The sequence below is a fragment of the Monodon monoceros genome, unplaced genomic scaffold, assembly GCF_005190385.1.
Source record: "Monodon monoceros isolate NGI ecotype Baffin Bay Population unplaced genomic scaffold, NGI_Narwhal_1 Super_Scaffold_21, whole genome shotgun sequence".
Taxonomy (NCBI): domain Eukaryota; kingdom Metazoa; phylum Chordata; class Mammalia; order Artiodactyla; family Monodontidae; genus Monodon; species Monodon monoceros.
In genome coordinates this window covers 143,820,408-143,839,106 of record NW_021703778.1, presented here as the reverse complement: position 1 = coordinate 143,839,106, position 18,699 = coordinate 143,820,408, and the positions used below count along the sequence as shown (strand labels likewise).

Here is an 18,699-nt window from a genome sequence, read left to right as displayed (position 1 = left end):
TCCTAGAATGTGGGACTTTCAGTGTTGAAACAAAGGAAGTCCTGGGAAAGTAGGATGACTTGATCACCCCAGATATAAATCAAGAGTTCTCTGCTGAGGGTGTCTATTGGACATCTATGTGGAGCTATCAGACTCACAGCTTGAAATACAGGTGTGAAACCAACTCTGAGCTGGAGACACAGAACTGGGAATCACAGAGGCATACAGGTGGCATTTAAAGTCCCAAAACTAGATGACATCAACTCGGGAGAGAAGAGAAGGAGTCCTAGAACAGAGTTGGCATTTCTCTTTTTCACAGATAATATAAAGATGTCTGCATCAGTACAGTTCCCCATCTACACAGCCTTTCAGACTTAAGACTCCATGTTTTTGACTCTTACTTTCCAGATCTTGCCAGAAAATTATTATAGAAACACAAAGTAAAATGCACATCTCAGATGCTTTGGGTGACTTATTTTAAGCTACTGATGCTTTGCTTAAAGCCTCAGCTTTGAGGGCCCCATGTCAGATCCTTTCCAACAGTCACAGACGAGCCCAAATATACAGAATAGGTTTGTTTATTGTCCATCCTTTCCCTTCTCTTTCCCAAAGCTTCACTGCAAAGAAATCCCACGACTACTACTGACAAATGTTTGGCCTCTTTTCCCTACTTCCAATCCCACTTCCCTCCTTTTCTAAGTATCTTTAAGAAGCATGACCTTCGGGCTTCCCTGGTGGCGCAGTGATTGAGAGACCACCTGCCGATGCAGGGGACACAGGTTCGTGCCCCGGTCCGGGAAGATCCCACATGCCGCGGAGCGGCTGGGCCCGTGAGCCATGGCCGCTGAGCCTGCGCGTCCGGAGCCTGTGCTCCGCCACGGGAGGCCACAACAGTGAGAGGCCCGCGTACCGCAAAAAAAAAAAAAAAAAAAAAAAAAGAAGCATGACCCTCAACTACCACAATCAAAAAGTCACAATGAGGAAAAGGAACACAGAAAGAAATAAGTTGACCATAAAAGCTCTCCAAAGGCAAGTTTCACTGGAGAGAGGCCCACAGTTCAGCACATTAGTCTCTGAAAAAACTGCTAACACTCTTGGCTGCAACTTAACTTGGGTACACTGGTATTCAAAAAAGGAACAATTACCAGAGTGACTCAACAGATGGCCCATTTAAACTATGGGATTAATACAATGTGTCTGGTGACCTAGTTCAAGTAACTAAATAGAAGCCTCCCAATTGGCCAACTTGTGATTGAAAATATCAAATGTTTGCAGCAGACCTTGTAAAATCTAACTCTATCTGGCCAATCTGGGCAGAGAAAGTAAGAGAATGAAACATGAGAAATAATCAAAAGAGGTCTAGGGCTTGGAATGGCCATAGCAGAATTACCTGGCTCCCCTGTGGGACATCTTCATCCCTATGAGGGTAAGCATCCTGGCTAGAGAGAACAAGAAGACTTGGGCATTTCAAAAAATACATTAAAAAATTAAAAAGAAAAAAGACTCTGTCTAAAAGATAATTGAAACGGTAGAATTTCAGGGAGAAGCAATTAATGAGAATAAATTTTACCTAGCAAACCCTACTCTACCGATAAATGGACCACCCCCATTGTGGGTCCCTCTGTAGGGTCTCTCTTGTAGGGGCATAGTCATTCTTCAAAAGGACTTCCCAAATTCTTCTCTAGCACTTAAAAACACTCACATGCTGGATCACTTTGAACTCTTCCTAAGTTTAATAAACGTGAAGCATTTTTAATCATATGTAAAGAAAAAGAAACAGAAAAGGCAGACTTGAGTTTAAAAATAAAAACAATACTAACAACCTCAGAAGAGTAAGGGTCAAAGGTTTCTGATCAAACAGCTTAAGCAATGCCTTATTATATCATTATGCCTTTTCATTTTACTTTTATACTGAATACCAAATTTGTTTTATTTTTCACTAACAATATTAGAAATTTAAACATCCTAATGTAAATCACCCTTAAAACATTGATTCTCCTGTTGATTGATTGCCGATAACTACATTTTCAGGGCACTCAAAAAATATCACCATATTTTTACGTATGTAAAAAATACTCATATACAATAATTTTATCTACTATATAAATACCTTCTATAATCACCACATTCCTCTCTGTAAGGATGTACATTTTAAAATCCATTGGTAATAAAAGATCATTCCTTTATCTTTCAAAGTAATTTAAATTTTGTAAATGATAGAAATTCAATGAAAAAAACACTGATAGCAAACTTCATAACATAATTGGGTTTACAGACTTCTGACATTATGCTTACCCACAGTAAAGCTATACAGACACATTTAATGGATACTAAGTTGCATATAATTGCCTGAAGCAAGAAATACATATTTTAATTTATATATTTTTAAATGCACTTAATTGCTTCACCTTCATTCCAGTGAAATCACTAAAGGATGCTTCACATATCTATTCCATTAGCATTAAGACGCTATTTATAGCTTTAGAATTTAATGATCTGAAAACACATTAATCCTTTTAAAAAATGTGTTCTGTGATGTCATTATGGCTTTACAAGGATACGCAGAACTTTTTACTGAGAGGCATTCTGACAAACAGAGAAAAGCAGACACCGTTTAGGTGAAAAAATGAAATGAAAAACTCCAGGTAGGAGTCTTGAAGACAGGGCGCTCAAGGACATGTGTTCTCCAAAGAAAGAGTCTGCTGTGCCCACAGTCACAAGCCAGAGAGCCATCCTACTGCCCAGCAGCTGGAGGGAAAGGAGACCTCTGCAGGAATATTTCAATAAAAAGAATTATGCTGGAAAAGTAACATACTCTGAAAGTATTTTCATAATTAAGTTAATTTTAAAAAACCTATCCAGTAACGAAATGTAAGATACAAATGAACCCACAAAAAAGTTTTCAGTGAGCTCCTTTTTGCAAAAATATCTTTAAGTTTCTGATGCATATAACATTCTACAGAGTCTCTAAAGATTAAGACAAATTACTACTGTCCAGTGCTAACGAGCTATTAGGGGAGCTCTTTACATAAAACCACATAAGGAACAAAGCAATAAGCACCGCAGTATAATTCTGACAACTATTCCTCTGGCTGGATTTGGAAATTGTGCCCAGAGAGATGACACAGAAACAACTGAGAACAGGTGTGAGCACATGCAGAGGAGGAATAAAAGAGAACCAACCCCTAACCCTGGGCCTTTGCCCATCAAGGGGAACAGGAGGCAGCACTATCATCTCCCCCAGCAGGTCTTCTCTCTGACCACCAGACCAGGTGAGATGTCCATCCTTTTCAGGGAATCCAAGGATCCCATTCTTTCAAAGCACTTTCCACACTTTACAGTGAGTTATTTGGGGGCAGAGATCAGCTCTCATCAACCTGTACAGTCCCAGATACCAGCACAGTCACAAAGTACCTGCTCATTAAATGTTCGATATAAAAATAAATGAATGAGAAGAAAAAACAGTAAAAGAGAAGAAGCTATTTTCATGGAAGCAGGAGAACCAAAATGAAGAAAAGAGTAACTCCTTGGGAAATGAGACAGAAAACAAAGAGAAGTAGAAAACAGTCCAGGAACAGACTTACACAAGTATGGTCAGTTGATTTTCAACCAAGACACCAACTCAGTTCAAGCAGAAAAAAATCTTTTTAAGCAAACGAACGGTAACGGATGGATATACAGATGGGGGGAAAAAAAACACCTCGACAATTACCTTATTTCATACACAAAAAATTAAAGATAGGTTATCAATCTAAATGTAAAAGATAAAACCCTAAAGCATCTTCAAGTAAATACAGAAAAACATCTTCCCAATATTAGATAGGCAGGGATTTCTTGGATAACACATAGTTAAGCACTAACCATGAAAAATTATAAATTGGACTTAAAATTAAACCTTATCCTTATCAAGAGACATCATTAAGAATATAAATCTCTCTGGGCTTCCCTGGTGGCGCAGTGGTTGAGAGTCCGCCTGTCGATGCAGGGGACATGGGTTTGTGCCCCGGTCCGGGAGGATCCCACATGCCGCGGAGCGGCTGGGCCCGTGAGCCAGGGCTGCTGAGCCTGCGCGTCTGGAGCCTGCGCTCCACAACGGGAGAGGCCACAACAGTGAGAGGCCCGCGTACCGCAAAAAAAAAAAAAAAAAAGAAGCTAATTGACCTCATATGGAGTATGAATTATTCTCACTAGAGGTGGAGATAAAAAATTACACATAACATAAACAAGTTCTGGTTTCTGTAGAAGCTACAACTTAGACTTCCTTTTCTCTGTACATTGAGTCCCCTTTTTGAACACTACATGATTTTACCCTAATTTCAAACAATTTAAAATGTCTAAATAACTGATAAATTTAATATCATCTCTCTTTTGAAGGAGGAGAATTCTAACCTAACAAGAGCTAAAATGTTTTCCTCGGGGCAAATCAAGTGTTTCCACTGCTAGTATATCCTTCTTTTTCTTATTCAACAATACTTCCAAGATAACTGACACAACTTTTTTGTCTTCCCTAGCTAACACTGTACTTTACAAAAATCCAAAATTCTGGAAAGCAAATTCTAGGAATCAACTTTATTACAGTCTTTCACAGAATTTAAGTTCCATATACATTGGAAAGGAAAGAACAGACAGGGTGAGCTGAGAAATGTGCCTCCGATCAAGCGGTCTTAGAATACATGCGATAATCAGCTCATCTCTTCCCCTCAGTGGAGCAAGCCGCTGACAGTGAGCGATTGGTGTTTAGAAACAATTCCAAGAGGCTTGTGAAGGTAAACTACTGGCCAGCTACAAGGAATGTCAAATCTCCATGATGCGGTCTTTTTAGAGCTCACCATTAGAGTCAGCACTGGTTTACTATGAGATGCAGGAAAGCATTTCTCATGAGGAGCCGCTGCCAGTGAAGAAGCAGTTTTAGGCCAGCTTCCAAATGCCACCTGGCATCGCCCCAGGGATGAGGCACCCGCTCAGATGATATCTGCGGCAGAAGCAGCATCTCTTCACCCACAGGGGGTTGGGGACTTCACAACAGTTCCGCTTTCCAGCTACTCTGGAAGACAGGGGAAGGAAATGTCTCTCTCCACCTTTAATTCTCCTCGCAAGTTCTCTTTCTGTAGTCCAGGTCATATAGCTCTCTACAAGAACATCAATGTACACAAATTGAAAAGCCTGAGGGTGAAGAGTTAAATCACACACACACACACACACACACACACACACACACACACACAAGCTGTATTCTGTATGAAAAGCTCAACAAAAACTACAAGTCCATCTGTCAGAGAAAGCATCCTCTCGCTGAATAGGAAGTGAGATGGAGACCTGAAAGAGTAATTCCAAGAGCCAGTTATTTTTCATGGGGCCGGGAACTTCATGGTCATTGCCAATAGAAACTTATTGCCATATATAAAGGGCAGTGACTCCTCTCTTTGTAAATATTATGAAATACCAACCACTAGCTTGAATGTAATATAAACTACATTTGTTCAATGTGTGAAGCTTTTTCTTCTGCAAAAGGTCCAAGTAGGTAAAAGCCGGCCTAATCAAGAAATAGCTATTCCCTGGAAAGAGGAATGTCAAAAGCAGCCGGTTCTCAGATGGAGGTCAAGAACTGAACAGAGAATATTTATAGTCGGCCACTCAAGCAGAGAATAACTGTAACAACAACGTCCTCTCCCATTTATGACACTTTACAGTTTACTAGAGAGCATTTTTGTATTCATTATCTCATCTGGAAAAATAGGCCAAGTCCACTCAGAACTGTAGGAAGTATCCCAGCACCAAAGAGCATGTGGCCCTCTGCCCTCAGAGGGAAAATACTCACAAAATCAAAATAACTGCATCTTCTCTTGTGCTGAAAAACAGTAACTAAAAAACTATCTTGCATACCCAATTTGAAAGCAACATCCCATGACCGCAGTTAGTGGTAAGCTACATGCAATAAACACAACCAAAAAAAGGGGAGTCTGGAAAAGAAAGACAGTAACTACTTACTAAGAAACCAGACTTTTTTTTTCTTTATTTTTTGATTGTTCTTCAAGCACTGAAATGTATAGGAAGGGGCCTACTTTGTCCTTTTGTATCCAGAAATATCAAAAACAGACACAAACTCCAAAAAGCATCATGACCCTGCCTCTATTTTATAACATTTGGAAGAAAATGAACTTGACAATGAAATTTAGAGCCCTAGTAATGAAGACAGAGAGATCTGAAGTAGCAACAAGAGAAGGCAGAAAAGAAACGCTCAAGTCCAGATCCCATTCTGCCAGATGACTTCCCTGCCAAGGACGATATTCCCACCTAACAGGTGAAAGGATTATCCCTCACGCAGTGATTCCCAACTGTGGTTTCAGGCAACCACTAGGGGACTCCAAAAATCTCAAAGAATATGGCAAAATTTCAGAACATAATTTTAATCCCGCCAATTTATGGAGGACTAATGTACCCCAAAAACTGAGTGTAGGAATGGTTGGAAATCACCTCTCTGGGAACTAGGCAACAGTACAGGCTTTTACTTTGAAACATGAAGAGAAAGTAACTTCTCACATTTCTCACTCCCCTAGAGAAAAAGAGATCCTACTATATAACATTAGGGAAGAAGATTTGATTTTAAAAAAGGGGTATTCAACTGATGTCACAGCCTCCTCACAGAATTAATGAAGGAGGAATCCATCTGGTCAGAAATTAGAATGGCTGTTTTGAAAAAAGAGTGAGCCTATTTTTTTCCCTGCAGTTAACACGTCAGCAAGTCAATCAAGCTTTCTATTAACTGAGCATCTACTATGAAAAGCAAAACAAAACATGGACAAATTATCTACTGCTTAAAGATGCCCTCAGACCTTGCTTAGAAAAGGGTAGCTACCTGGTGTTATTTCAGGTCAAAAAAGAAGCAATGGCAGAGTTAGCAATTCCTCTGTGGTGGGTTACTTTTTTTTAAGACTACAAATTCCTCACCTGAACTCTTTTCTCTCTAATTTTCTTCCCACGTCAGGTTGACCCCTTCATTCTTTACCTGAACTTGACTTTATTCCCATCCTCCACTTAGAACAAAGTCAAACTCCTCCCCCCTCTTCCTACCAGCTGCCCCACATGTCTTTCATATCAAAAAAAAAGGGAAGGAAATGGGGAAGGAGAGGTAAAAAGATAACCCATTTTGAAGGAATGAGAATGAGGATTGGGAGACCAACTGTAAATGACTTATCCAAATCCTTTTGGAGAAGAGATTACATTGGAATCTTATCTGAAACAAACAAACAAACAAACAACACCCTATCAAGCTATCTTTGTGAAGGAGTAGTGAACTTAACAGAATCAGGAACCCACTGATAAAGAGAAAGTGTTATAACGTGTTAAGAGTTAAAGTAGCAAATTAAAAAATAGGGAGGTTTCTTTATTTATAACTTTAGCATTGGGTCTGAGAATAAAATAAATTTGAAATAAATCTGAAGTAAATCTAATGAGTGTTATGCAAGAAAATCAACTGATACACACCCCCAGTGTTGTGAATACAAAGACCACAGTTCAGAATATCAAACACGATCATGCAAAGTCTAAAAGTTCCATAAAGCCACCCATAAGTAAAACAGGCAGAAAAGATAGGATCACTATTTATTAATGATAATATTTTGAAAACAAATTAAAATTTGCTTTCTTTAACCATTTAAATGCAAAGATCTTAACTTGATGCCTAAAACTAAAAACATACTATAACACCCAGGAATCAAAGTTTGAGTGTTTTCCAACAATACAAAATTATAAAATAATTTAAAACTGGACGCTATTTGACTAATATAATTCAAATCAGTCTCTCAGTGGAAGAGAATAAAGTCGCAAAAGTGAAATCCCGCATGCTGTTGCTGTCTAAAGAATCTTCAAAGACAGTGCTGTGTTCTTACTAACATTAACAGCTGCTGAAACAACAATTCTTTTAGAAACCCTCATTTTCTTCCAGGGGTGCAGTTTGCCAAAGAATCCCAGGCTAAAATCTAAATGGACACAGGGCCAAAACTGAGTGATAACACAAAATTCAGACTTCATTTAAAACAACTTTTACACTCTTTCCTTGGAAGAGAGGACAAAGGACAAAGCTCTCATCATTTGCTCTGTTTACACCACAAAGGCTTCAGGACAATAAACTCTGGGGGTGATTACTGGCCAACTGGTTGAAGTGCATCCCTGCTCATAGAGAATGTTTCTGTTATGGACAGACACTTAAAAGAAGCCCTCTGGAAGCTAAGAGGGCTGTGGCGTACATACCAAGTTATTTTGAGCCTCAGAGAAAGAGGCCAGCAAACAAATCCTCAGAAACAATCAAAACACCACAAAGGGCAAATAGTTTCAGATCCAGGGAGATGTCTGTTGCTTCCTTGTGGTGAGATGATTTGAAAACCAGACAATAACCGGACTTACTGTAAATTGAAGCATGAAGTGGGATAATGGAGATGTGAGTCAGAGCAGAGTTCCCTGTGCTTTGCAATGTTGCATTGTTTAAGTTACGGGACAGGGGAGGGAGCAGAGAGGAGGGGTCATCAGACAGAATGAGGCAGGGGACAGATACACCATATCAAAAACAAGTCCAGGAGGGACCCTGAATTCAACTACCCTTGGAGAATTACCGAATGCAGCCTTCGGTCACTTGCCTTTTTTCTCCTATCTTTCTATCAGGGGAACGGAGACATTTCTTTTAAAGATATAGTATTCTTCTTCCTATATAACGGCTTACTTTATAAGACTCCCTCACTTAAAAACAAACAAAACAAAATCACAGGTCTACATAGAGAAATATACCCTACACCAAAAATGTCTCTCTAAAATGGTTAAAAACAAAAGCTAACCAGAATAGGCCAGAGCCCAGCTTCCCTTTAAAAAGGCTCCCTCTTTATCCTATGATGAAATGTCAACAACCTCTTGATATAAATACTTGAAGTTCAGATGATATTATGTTTAACACATTCCATATATAGGTATTTAAGAATTTCTGGGTGCCACCACCCAGGTTAGTCCTTCATTAATAATTGGTGTGGGTCCCCCTGCACCACCCTTTTAATGGTACGCTCTGTGTCCTGTGAGAACACATTATTAGCTCATGTTAACCACAGCTACTTCTGGGTGGTAAAATCACAGATGCTTTTCATTTTCATCTTCATTTTATGTTTGGCTGCACTTTCCACATTTTCGTAGGTATGTATTGTTTTTGGAAAAGTTATTTTTTAAATTTGGGAGGAACAGAGTGTTTTCCGGAGGTTTTCTGGATACTTCAAACAAATACAACCAAATGGATATTACTCCAAATGATTAGCAAAATACAATAAAAGAACAGAATTTTAGCCACAATGAATGCTGGGCCTTGGCTTGAATCTTTATAACCAACAAGCTCCATGCATTTGCAGAGTGAATGGATGTACACTGATGTCTCCATCTTTAAAATGAGGACACTGGGCTTCCCTGGTGGCACAGTGGTTAAGAATCCACCTGCCAAGGCAGGGGACACAGGTCCGAGCCCTGGTCCGGAAAGATCCCACATGCCGCGGAGCAACTAAGCCCGTGCACCACAACTACTAAGGCTGTGCACCACAGGTACTGAAGCCCATGTGCCTAGCACCCATGCTCCGCAACAAGAGAAGCCACAGCAATGAGAAGCCCACGCACTGCAACGAAGAGTAGCCCCCACTCGCCGCAACTAGAGAAAGCCCACGCACAGCAACGAAGACCCAATGCAGCCAAAAATACATAAATAAAATAAATTTATTATTTTTATAAATGAGGCCACCATGCAGTAATAAAACGGGAATACCATCAAATTTTCAAGATGGGGCCCAATATTCAGACAGAAGTAGAGACAGCTGGTCTGTCTTCACACACTGTTTAGCAGAGTTTTCCAGAGTACAGAGGGGGCACCTACCGGTACAGATCAGACTAATTCTATTTAATTGATTTGAGAAGAAAATTTAAAAAAAAAACAAAAAAAACCAAAGAGGGTGGGAAGCTTTCGCCAGGGATTAGCATTCATTTAGAAAATTGAGATTTCATTTCCACAAAGTTAGAAGGCATCTGCTACTGAGGGGATAAGATATCATCAAGCATAAAACTCCAGATATTTCTACACTCCTTAAGAACTTTGGAATTCTTGACCTGGCCTGTCACTGCACCCACTGACAAGAGATATTGACTGCCATGGAAGAAATAATTCACACAATGTAATCTAGAAGCCATAAAGCGATGTTACATTCCCACTAGACTTAAACTTTTCATGCCCAGTCTGTTTAGGTGTTGGCTAATGACCCAATTATTTACACAATATGCAAACTAAGGGCCATAAGTTTTCGTGATTTGTATTTGGTACTGAAGCATGGTCTCTTGGCTCCTAATTGCAAAAAGAGATTAAGTGAGAGGTATTAAACAAGTCCTTACGACAAACAGGATCGAAGTTCTTCGTAAACAGGCACCCTTTTTAAACACAGCCTAAATTGCTAATATGAAGGTCTCTAAGATTTGTATCAGGGAAAAGAGCTTAACTAACCCTGTAATAAGGAATTTTATCAAGGGTGTTCACTGACATGAAATACTTTATCAATCAGTTTCTTAGAAACTCACTCTAAAATCTTTCAACTTAATTCAGCAGATATGCTAACCATAATTTTATAATTTGAACACCTGATTTTCCAAAATGAACATGACAGTGTATAACAAATAGCAATGACCCAGACCAACAAAGACAACCCAACTCACGTGCTTGTGCACATACACCCACAGACGCAAAACAGTAGTCACGCCTGCAAAACACAAAATTACACAGCGAGCTATGGCTTTCTTCTACTTCCTGTCAAAAGATGCATTCCTCTGAGAGGCCCACTCACAGATATTCCAATGTGAAAACAAAGATTTATCCACATATGAAAAAGTCAACTCACATTACAAGTTGAAAATCTGGTCTTTTGGCTACTGACTGGCTAAGTCTGCTTGTCTTTTTCTCTTTAGAGCAGAAACAATAAGATGTTAAGTGCTGGGCAAGATCCCTAATGCACCATCAGAGAAAACCCATAGGAAAACAAAAAACCTCATTAAAAGCCTTACTTTCTATCTAAGAAAAGTCTTCATTTTATCTTTATCCCCAAGTGACTTACAAATGTCCTCCACTTTAGAATGAATATGATTATTTTAATGTTTTACACTAAAATAAATTGGAACAAAGTGAACTTATGATTCAGTGAAGACCAAAAAAAGACTTTCACCCACTTCATTGCCAGGTAACTGACAGGTGTCAATAAGTCAGAGAAGAAAAGGATATCAAATTCCATCCTAAATATGAGAGACACTGATGAGTGGTTCAAGTTAGAAGATGCAAAACGCACACAATATAAACTTCCAGGATTCCCTCCTGCATCAACCATGCTGCAGGAGTTAAGCTGAGACACTCGGCAGCAAGACAGCCCCTGGGGGAGACCAAACTGGAGCTGAAGACAGGCAACCACTACTACCCCTTCACAAAGGAAAGGCTAGCAAGCGCGGAGGAATGTTCTAAAACAGACCCGCAAAACCCAAATTGCTTACAAATGCCAAATGTTCCACTGCTTTTCACTCTATCTAGGGAAGAAATTTGCTTTCACAAATGGGTACATACCCATCTTCAAACTCAAAGAACAAGTCTCCCTTTCTAGTTCCTTCAATCAGAATAAAGAGTGGAAAACATTTAGTAGCATTCTGGATAATCTGCACCAATTTAGATGATTCGTGTATTGCTTCCCCAGACTAAATGGTCTATGGCTAGTGATTTCAAGTCAACAAGGGTGCGGAAAGCAAGACCTAATTACAGATCTGGGTCACTGTCTAGAAGTTCCCTCAGCCCAGTGAAGCATCCCCCAAAGGGCACCATTTCATTTTGAGGCATAAAAACAAGCCAAGTCTACAGATCCCTTTACATAGGAAATAAATGAGAAGACATCCTTCCACAAGAAATAAAAATATCAGTTCACTGAATTGATCTTTCAAAGAAAAACGTCAGTAGTCTTTTTCCCTTAAAAAACAACTATAACACTAAAGTTTTTGAAACAAGAATATGGAAATAAAATTCATTACAGGATTATAGCTTAAATATCTTGCATTTCTTGTCTATATTTGGCCTGCTGTACAAATGGCATTCCATTTGAAGTCTGGTCATCTCCCAATGCAAAAGATTTACTAGCTCTTTTCATAGGGGCCTCATTGATTGGGTGTTTCCATTTGACGGCTATAATCTTCTAGCATTGGCAACATTTTAATTTATGATCCTGGGCCCACAATGAAGGAAAAAAGCTAAAGACAGTTACATTTAAATAAAATTAAAAGAAGGATTCATTTTTTTAACAACAGAAAAATGCATGCACAAAGCACCAAAACCTAAAACTGGATTTCTACAAAAGATGTTATTGAGTCTGTAGTGTGGATAAAATCTATATGAATTAAGGGCAAAAAAACTTTTGGGTTTACTGTTTTTTTCACATGTTAAACATTTAAGCGATGGGACTTCCCTGGTGGCGCAGTGGTTAAGAATCCACCTGCCAAGGCAGGGGACACGGGTTCGAGCCCTGGTCCAGAAAGATCCCACATGCCGCAGAGCAACTAAGCCCGTGTGCCACAACTACTGAAGCCCACGTGCCTAGAGCCCGTGCTCCGCAACAAGAGAAGCCACCACAATAAGAAGCCCGCGCACCGCAACGAAGAGTAGCCCCCACTCGCTGCAACTAGAGAAAGCCCGCATGCAGCAACGAAGACCCAACACAGCCAAAAATAAACAAAATTAAAAAAAAAAAAATTAAGCGAAAAATAACACCTGAAAAAAAAAGGAAATCCTCTTCTGATTGTCATAAATCTTTCTCTGACATTTTATCTGTAATTACGCTCCCAAGTTGAGAGGATTAATGATCTCTGAGTGGAAACGACTATTCAGTCTGTGGAGGCAACATTCCAAACAAGAACCGGGGGATACGACTCCTCAAACGGCAAAGAATGGGTGTTTTGAATGCAGAAGTTAAATGACCTAAGAAATGTTTCAGACAAGGATGCTACAAAATCGTCTCCAAGACTCAGGCTGGGGCACAAAAGGAAATAATGAGATACTACAATTCAAAGTACCGTGCTTCATAATCTGTTCATAGGAGTGGATGCCTCCTCTATTACTGCTGCCACAAGGCGGAAACAAATTTAGGAAGCACATGAGTCAACTTTGTCAGTATGATGGCTAACTGTCAGAGTGCAGAAGAATGCATAGTTTTACCCAAGTTTGCCAAAAGCATGCATTATTGACCACACGATGAATGGAGCTATTTATATGAAAAAGTAACCAACACACTCTGAAAAGCTCACTGATGACACAGTAGGTCCTGTACATGCCAAACCTTCACAGGAGTGCAGGCGCGGGTGTGCAGACCAAGCACCAGACTCCAGAAGATAAGCGTGTTGATGAAACTCATCAGCCACTGAAAATCTAACACATTTCATTACGGGTCACCAAGATGCCTAGTGACAGATCTTCGGACAAGTATCTGAGAACACATTCATAGCTTCTTTCTGTGATCCTGAATTTCTTCTCAAATTCTTTGTGATCTTAAACAACAAATACACACACAGTATCTACGTCTACCTGAAGTGAAAAAGCATACAAAAATCATCCTACACGTACGTGGTAAAAGCACAAACAAATGCGTGAGAAGAACAGAGATCAAAACCAGGATAGAGGTTCCTCAGAGGCGGAGAAAGGATACTGCTATGAGGGAGGATGGCCGTAGGTTTTTAACTGTTCCATACAATTGGTAAACATTCTATTTGTCTAGTGTTGTAGCAGGACACATAATAAATATCTGTTATATCACCCCTTACGCAGTTTCTGTATTTGAGTACTCACAGTAATTTTTGAAGAACAAAAGCAAACAAGGAATTAGAAGTCTGGTATAGACAGACTGTTCTAAGAAAACACAAGGGACAGCTCCACACTGTTAAATATATACCTATACAAGGGGATGGTTTTCAGGTCAGCAGTCTAAGACCCTTTTCAGCGTTCACAGCCCAAGTGGGTTGATTAAAAGGCAAAACCTCCAGGGAAAGAAAAGACAGAATCCGAAAGCAATGTATTTCATTCTCATGTCTTTGAATATGAAATCACTGCCTGTGAATTGTTCAGAAAGAAGAGGGTGCCCTCAACAGCAACACATCCTGGCAGGTTAGTTTAACAGTATGAGTTGGCCTCCCTTTGCAACTGCTCCCACATTCCCCAGGGAGAAACTAATGGAGTACTAAAAACAAATGGAGATGAAGTGAATCACCTAGGGTGTTTTGGCTCCCAACTCAAACTGGCTTAAACAGAAAGCAAATGTTACTGGCTCACATGCTTGGACTTCTGGAGGAGAAACTGCCCTCAAGGCTGGTTCCTCTGTCCTCCACTCTGTGTGACTTCCTGCTTGGCCTGGAGCCACACCAGACCTCACACCAGCGCAAAACAACATCCAGAAGAAGAGAGGCAGAGGCAGGCTCTTCCGGTAGCTCTGTTTGAAGTATGAGAAGACTTCTGCCAGAAGCTCCTGGCAAACCTACTTTGGAGTCTCCTTGGCTAGAGCAGGATTAGAGAACCATTCTTGAAGCCAGGCCGCTGGCCAGTGAATGCCCAACACTGGCTGATGCCTCCTCCCCGGGGAGTTAATCATGCGTGGACACAGCAGGGATGGGACTGCCCCTCATCAGGGCCCACCCTGGAGCTGTGGTCAGCTCCTCAACCCCATAACATGGGGGGGCTTGTGGAGGAGGTGGGTGGATGAGATGCATAATATGGATTCAATCCTAATGTCTACTCACTAGCATTTACAGGGAACGGCCTGAGCCATTCTGTGTTTATCAGAAGATTAAATAAATCACAATCGTGATATATTTGTACATATATAAAGCTAGAGATGCAAAAATCAGATGACCAAATGAATTACTTCCTTTGAGAAAAGCAGATTGTTTTTGGCTGCACCGTGCTCCTTACAGGACCTTAGTTTCCCAACCAGGGATTGAACCCAGGTCCACGGCACTGAAAATGCTGAGTCCTAACCACTGGACTGCCAGGAACTCCCGAGAAAAGCAGATTTTTAAAAACTTTGTTCCTACACCTCCACTGCTCCAACGAGAAATTTAAAGACAGAAAATTAACACTTTACAAAGCACGGAGGTCACAGGAAGTATGGTATAGTACTTACTATATTCTTGTGGCATAGCTACAGAAATTCAGATAATAGCATCCACATTAACAATGTATAACCTGAAAAAAGAATAAAAATAGTTAAGTACAGAAGACATTTCATTAAAAACAGTTGCATAACTTTGACAAGTCTTATTTTTTTCCCTGAAGGAAATAAACCAGTCTTTTTAAAGTAAGCAGCTGAACTTAAATTAAAAATGAGAAAAATATCTGCAGTATAAAAATTCTTCTATCTTCAAGTTACAATTATCTGCATCTTTTGTAGATCTGACCACCACCAAACAAACAAAGAAAATACATTTTAAGCAAGGAAAATTGCCCTGGACTGCTATTTATAAAACGGAAACAAAAGCAATGATTAAACGGACCTCAAAACCCATGTCATCTAACCCCTACAACACACATCCAACCTACTGAGTTCAACGCAACTTAAAGCTAGATAAATCAGCTTCAATTTCTAAATTCCTAAACTCAGAGATCTGAGGAAACAGTCCTCAGAAAAAAATGCACGTATCTGATTCAAATATTTGACACTGCATTTTAATAAAATCTTTGAATATTCAGCATACCTTGAAACGCTAAAGAAACACAGCCAAAGAACTGGGGACTCTAAGACACTGGAATGTCTTTTAATATTCAAAAGAGAAAGGTCTGTCCCTATCCAGACCTCAGGACAAATAACAATATGGCGAGTCACACTCTTAATTCAGAAGGAGTTTAAAAACATAAAACTCGAACCGTGGATGCTTGGTGTTTCCTGGGGATGGTGTGCCTTGGCAAGGCTGAGGATGGTTACCGGCCATCAATCTACAAACACCACGTCTAACTTCACTTTCCTCAGTGTATGTAAGATTCAGCCATGTTGTTGGCATTAGTTATGGTCTTCAGAAGAAGAAAAAAACTTTTCCTCTACCCTCTTGTGTTCAATTCCTGGGGACTTGCAAATTCAACTGACAAAGACAAATTAATAAGAGAAGAGGCATATGTTTCTTTATTGATGTTAATGTTTTTACATGCGTGGAGATGCCATGGAACAATGAAAACCTAAAGTGGCAGTTAGAGCCAGGGGCTCATACGCCATTTTAACAAAAGGGCAATAAATAGTGGAGAAGTGACTAAACAAAGGAAAAAAGGGGGTTAGGCTCCTAAGGATGATAAATTGTGGGAAGGTGACTAGGAAATGTATGGGAGATAAGAATTGTTGAGTAAGATTTGTTACACAGACTCAAGTGTCATCCTCTTCTTCCTGGTATGGCAGATGGGGTGCCCTGCTTACACCCCAAATTTATGCCCTGCTTTACAAATGGAAATTTACAAATGGAAAATTTACAAATGGAAATTTATGCCCAGTTTTCTGGAAGAAAGGGGGAGGGCAAAAAGCTCTTCCTGTGTCTGATGTTTTTAGACTTCCTTCAGTCCAAAATAATTTTCATGCCAAAGTGGCATATTTTGGGGTGGCATATTCTGATCCCCTTCATGTTCATAAAAATAAAAATAAAATAAAACAAAAGCACTATTAAAATAGAAGTGCAAGTCTTAGAAAAGAAGATATATTTGCAATATATAAATCCAGCAAAGGACTCATTAGAATATAACAAACTCCGACAAAATAAGAAAAAGACAGGTCACCCAAACAGGATATCAAAAATGGCCAACAAGCACATGAAAAGGTGTTCAACGTCATTCATTACCATGGAAATACAAATTAAAAACCACAAATGAGATAAAATTACATGCTCATCCAAATGGCTCATATGCAAATATCTGACAATACCAGGTCTTAGGATGTGGAGCAATTCAACTCTCATATGCTGCTGTGGGAGTGTGAACTGGAAAACTGTTCGGCAATATCTAATAAAGCAGAACATAAACTGTGGCCTAGCAATTCCACTCCTGGGGAAATGCCTTCTAGGAATGCATACACATAGGTCCTAAAGACACATATATTTAACGAAGCATTCATTGCAACAGCCAAGACTCAGTAACAAATAAATTGTGGAATATTCATATAATGAACACTACACAGCAAGGGGTCAATCAATTTTTTCTGCAAAGGGCCAGACAGTAAATATTTTTGGGTTTGCAGGCCAAATGGTCTCTGTGCCCTGTTACAACTACTCAACTCTGCCTCTGGAGTGCAAAAGTAACCACAGACAATATGTAAATGAATGGGTGTGGCTGTGCTCCAATAAAACTTTATTTACAAAAACAGGCAGTTTGCATGCTACACAGTAATGAACATAAATGAACCATAAGTGATTCAACAACACAGATGAATCTCACAAACTTAATGTCGAGATAAAGAAGTCAGACACATGACAGAATGTACCGTATGATTTTATTTTATAAAGTTCAAAAGTAGGTAAAACTATGTAAATCAGGATAGTAGTTATCTTTTAGAGGGGGCAGTAAAGCCTGGGGGGAAGGAAGAATTCTGGCAGGCTAGTAATACTGGGTTCCCTGGTTTGAATGGTGGTTTTCCGGTTATATTCAATTAGGAAAATTCATCAAAGTGCTCCTTTATGACACATTTGTCTCTATATGTGTAACACTTGAATAAAAAAGTGATATATTTTCAATTTTTATAAATAAAGAATACGGGCCAGTAAGATAAGTGAATGATTTCTCAAAGCTCACTAGCCCCGGACATCAGGCACTCGATGCAGTAGCTGCAGCTTTGTACCCTTGCTGAGCGCGGTGCAGAAACAACACCCCCGCCCCTTTGCTTAGTGTGACGTCTACATTACAACTAAACCTCTGTGCTGAGTAGCAGGTAGGACTTTGGAGAATGAGCTATGATTAAATAGAACACACAGGCAGGAAGAGAATGCAATACAGAGGGAGAGAGGGAAGTAACAGATGGTGCCTGAAGAGACTGGTGGAAATAAGCCCCTACATTTTAACATAATCTGCTGAATAATCTATACAGAATACAAAGTAAAGTAAGCAGCTTAGAAACACAATGTGGAAGGTTACTAAACTTGTCTTCTGGACAATAATAATGACATTTTAAAAGCTGACTAGTGCTCCTGAAAGACCGTTGAAGGGATTTTGTTTCCAGTACAACAACTTCTTCCAATCTAACAGGTTAAACGGGCAGCAAGCTTCAGCTTTTCAAATGAAAAGGCAAATCGGACAGATAATATAGTCTTGACTTTTTAGGTCTGCATATTTTAAACAATTTCTATACCTTGGTTTCACCTCATCCCTCTATACTATGTCTGAAAATTTAATTAGATATTGTGACTTCCCAGGGATCACAGGAAGCCATTAGATTACCAAGGTTGTGGCCAAATACATGAGGAGAGGCAGAAAATACAAAAATGCCAAAGATAACAAGATCACGGGCATCACATTCTATTAATATGGGCTTATATCATGAGTGAAATAAAGAGAGAAAGAGTAAAGAAAAAGTGAAAAGAACTGACATCCACTCACTATACTGCAAGAAACTGAACTAGATGCTAGAAATCCAAGGACAAAGCTCCTGTCTTTAAGAAGCTCACAGTTATAAAGAA

General features: G+C 39.6%; 1 protein-coding gene across 14 annotated transcripts in view; it reads right to left on the bottom strand.

Moving 5' to 3' along the window:
- SIPA1L1 (signal induced proliferation associated 1 like 1) overlaps positions 1–18,699 on the bottom strand; it is a 377,878-nt gene that overhangs the window by 182,543 nt on the left and 176,636 nt on the right. For 12 of the 14 annotated variants that reach the window (XM_029239481.1, XM_029239492.1, XM_029239493.1 and 9 more), the window contains one exon: positions 15,180–15,241. The gene's annotated coding sequence lies outside the window, so the exon portion shown is untranslated. Of the gene's footprint in view, positions 1–10,701; positions 10,746–14,332; positions 14,352–15,179; positions 15,242–18,699 lie in introns of those variants that run through there. The other 2 variants (XM_029239486.1, XM_029239488.1) reach the window with 2 other exon arrangements.